Source organism: Rhinolophus hipposideros (assembly GCF_964194185.1).
Source record: "Rhinolophus hipposideros genome assembly, chromosome: 12".
Classification (NCBI taxonomy): Eukaryota; Metazoa; Chordata; class Mammalia; order Chiroptera; family Rhinolophidae; genus Rhinolophus; species Rhinolophus hipposideros.
The window spans coordinates 23,618,170-23,622,259 of NC_138058.1; the positions used below are offsets into that span (position 1 = coordinate 23,618,170).

At 44.5% G+C, this 4,090-nt stretch overlaps 1 pseudogene across 1 annotated transcript; it reads left to right on the plus strand.

Moving 5' to 3' along the window:
- The first annotated feature begins 1,867 nt into the window (after positions 1-1,867).
- On the plus strand, positions 1,868-2,255 carry LOC308506358 (ubiquitin-ribosomal protein eL40 fusion protein-like; annotated as a pseudogene). Its single transcript has 2 exons — positions 1,868-2,002; positions 2,089-2,255. The product of its transcript is annotated as a ubiquitin-ribosomal protein eL40 fusion protein-like (transcript).
- The last annotated feature ends 1,835 nt before the right edge of the window (positions 2,256-4,090 follow it).

Here is a 4,090-nt window from a genome sequence, read left to right on the forward strand (position 1 = left end):
GCATTTAACTCATATGCAGAATCACTGAAATTACAGAATTTGTATTTTGTAGCATGTGTACATGCATGTGCATTTCATTCTTACCAGAACAAAACTAATCACCTGTCTTTATTTCACTTCTTGGTATATACACATTTCTACCAACACACTTTACCTTTGGTTAACTGATGAGTAAGGAAGAACTGAAAGGAAAAGGAACCATAGGTTGCCCAATCTTGCCCTTTCCTTCCATGTCATTGTTTTCAGAGTAGGTGGTTGGCTGATACAGCAAGAAAGGATATGATAGGGTTCCTTGATGGTTTTTGTTTCTCAAAATTCTTTCTGTATTTGATATACAATACATTCTAGTTGATCAGTAAGAGTGACCTCTGGGCCTATAACAAACCCCCACTTATTCAGTCATAGACATAACACACTTACCTTGTATTCTCTTTAAGTGTCACTGAGCTCTCACACATCATGAGTCCCACAGAATTCTGTGCTCATGCAGCGTCATGAATGCAATACAAATGGGGCAGCGTCATGAATGCAATACAAAAGGAATGGCAGACGAACATGTTTCATGTATCCCTGTTCACAAGCATGCTCTATATGTCCCATTGGACTTTACACAGGTGTAAAGGCAGAATTATTAAGAATTTCAAGATGGCAACAGCAGCACATTAAACCAAGGGTGGGGCCCTTCTAAGTGTGAGCCCTTGCATGACTACCCAGGTCACATACCCATGAACACTCGTGTCAGTGATGAGACAGAGTGACATCATCAGATGGCATGGTCTTCAAAAGAGTTGGTGTTTGAAAAACAAAAAAGACAGTGGAGAAGTGATTTGTTAAGAGAGAGTTTGGAGGTAAGTGATAACTTCTGCTTCCTGGTTAATATCCCAGGAATGCTGTAAAACACAGTGTATTCTCTGTTTGTAAGGTTTATTTTTAACACAGATCTATTAAATAAATTGTGGGATCAGGGAACTTTGAATCCAGGCATAAGGTGGATTGTCCAGGATGACACAGAACTTGGGCTAACCAAAAACACTATGATCTGGGTCCCTAGGACCTCAAGGATTTCAAAGAAGATCCACAGAACTCATCAGTGAGACAATCGAGTACTGGCCCAAAGGAGAAAGGGTTTTAGAAGAGGGTGGAGGAAAACGTCTTAAGAAGAGCAGCAAGATGCTAGAAGAATTCTGACAACCTTCCCCCACTCCCTAGGTGGGAGCTGGTGAATGAAAAGCCTAGTGCGCTCCAAAGAAAACCAGATTTTAGGGAGATGGGAAGGTTCTCTTTGTTTATTTGTTTGTTGGCTTTTAAAGAGAGTCAGGCTATAGGGAGATTTGTTTACTATAACCAAGAGTTCCAGAGACATGTTGGAATGGGATTTGAATTCTGACTGTAACAGACCTTTGAAGCTTGGTGGGACCGGCTGGTCTCAGATCCAGAAGGAACTCTTGCCATTAGAATTGCCTTAGGACGAGCACCCGCAGAGACCTGGCGATGCTGTGTTGAGACTCTCATGGTTGTCACCTCTCCTCTTATAGGTGCCCTTTAACCAATCTCTCTGCTGTCAGTCCTACAGCATACCCATCCACCAACTATGACTATCTTTGTAAATACAACCCCCAGTACCTTCACATGGTTCACAAGGCAGCCTCCCACCCTTCCTCCAGCCTTAGCACCTACCATTGCCCACTCAGCCCTCTCCAGGACAGCAGAGGGTTGGCTTTCCCAAACAAGCCAGCCTTTTCATGCCAACCTGCCTTGTGCCTTATATTTATCTGCCTAGAATGTCCTCTTTTCTCTGCCATTAAGAATCCACCGATGGTTTTTTTTTTCAAGAGGTGGCAGAACAGCCTCCCCAGCAGACTCAGAGATGCATGTCTTTGTGAAGAGCCTGACAGGCAAGACCATCACACTCGAGGTCGAGCCCAGTGACACTATTGAGAATGTCAAAGCTAAAATCTAAGACAAGAAGGGCATCCCCCCTGACCAGCAGCATCTCATTTTTGTGGGCAAACAGCTGGAGGATGGCCGCACTCTCTCAGGCTTAACATCCAGAAAGGGTCCACTCTGCTCTTGGTGCTTTATCTGCAGGGTTGGTATCATCGAGACTTCCCTCCGCCAACTCACCCAGAAGTACAACTGCAATAAGATGAGCTGCCACAAGTGTTAACACTCACCTGCATCCCCGTACTGTCAGCTGCCACAAGAAGAAGTGTGGCCACACCAACAACCTATGCCCCAAGAAGAAGGTCAAATAAGACCCCTCTACCACCTCTTTGGCCCACAGGGCAGCCTCCTGCCCAAACCCCTTAGACCTGGGTCTTCAATACAATTTCCCTTTCAATGAAAAAAAAATCCACTGATGAACTAGTACATTGGCTCTTGTAAAAATAAATAAATAAGCCCTGATTTGTAGCATGTGCCAATTTCTATAGTGTAAACACTCCCACCATGGCTGATTTCAAGCTACCAACATATGTAAGGTCACTGAACAGGAAGTTGAGATGAGATGGGCAGAATCTCCTCTTGGGAGCCAGGACAAACTGCTCCAACATACCGCTGTACATGAGCAGATTACCTTCCTTGCTTAAAAATTTCTTTCAGCAAATTGTACATATCTGCAGATCATCATTAAGTAAAATATATACTCCAGTTAAATTTATGCATAAAAAAACACTGAAAGGATGTACCCTAAAGTATTAGGTAGCAGAAGCATGGGTGATTTATTCTCCTTCCTCTTACTGACCCTATAGTGAGTAGACTAGTGCCCTCCCAAAATTCACATCCCCTCAGAACCTCTGAAGGTGACCTTATTTGGAAAAAGGGTCTTTGCAGATGTAATTAGTTAAAGATTTTGAGAGAAAGTCATCTTAAATTTAGGGTAGGTCCTAAATTTAATGACTGGTATCCTTATAGAAAGAGAAGACAGAAACACAGAGTAGAAGGTGATAAAAGACAGACGCAGAGATTTGAGTGATGGGTCTACAAGCCAAGGAATGCCTAGGTTTGCCCGCAACTAGGAAGCTAGGAGAAACTAGGAGAGAGGTACCAGATGGTTTTTCTCTCAGAGACTCTAGAGGAACCAAACCTGCAAAGTCTGGTTGTGGACTTCTGGCCTCTTGAACCATAAGAGAATAAATTTCTGTTGCTTTAGGCCATCCAGTTTGAGATTATTTGTTACAGAAGCCCTAACACAGTCACATATATCAAATGTTTCTATATAAATTATGTATTATTATATTTTTAACATAAATAAAAGCTTTATGGCTCTTCTTTTGCCTATCTGTTAAATATTATATTCTTATCAGTCTTCCCAACCCCTTCCTGTCCCTCCTCACCTCAGAACTTACTCTTACTCTCTCTAACAGTGGACCATCTTGCAGGGCCACTAACATACCACATCTTTACATATTCTGCCCCCCAGGATAGGCCTCACGAGCATGTAACCAGTGCAGTCACACAGGTCTCCACACACAGAGGGACCTCGGCTTAGAGTTTAATACTCTGGGATCAATGTCTTGAAATTCTTAATAATGCTGTCTTTGAACTTGTAGGTGAAGTCCAGTGGGGGCAATGGAACATGCACTATGGGTGTGGAGGCTTGGCTCATGTGTGTCCCTCCACCTTCCTGGGATGAGTTCTTGGCCACCTGCTCCCTGACCTGGGAGCCCAATATCCCCCTTCCCACTCTATGACAGCTGCCACTCTCTGCCTGGGTGACAATGGGTCATTCCTCCATTGTCCTCCAGCCCCAGCCAGGGCCTGGGTGCATGGGTGAAGAGTGTCCTGGATGAGCATACTTCCAGCAGGAGATGGTGGTACTCATCCCTGCCCTGGGCTGGCACTGCCCTGGTGATGGTCTTTGACAGGTGATTAGGGGGGCCTCTCACTCACCAGGTTCTGAGCATGTCCCTGCAGAGAGGTTGCAATCTCTTGGAGTTGTCCAACAGATACGGGTTGGGGCAGTCGGCCCATAAGAAGGAGAGATTGATTTCTTAGCTCCTTAGCCACGCCTCATATTTTCACTGTGCACCAGGCCCCACAAATTATGTAGCCAACCCTGCTGTACCCTCTACCTAGGATGCCCTTTTCC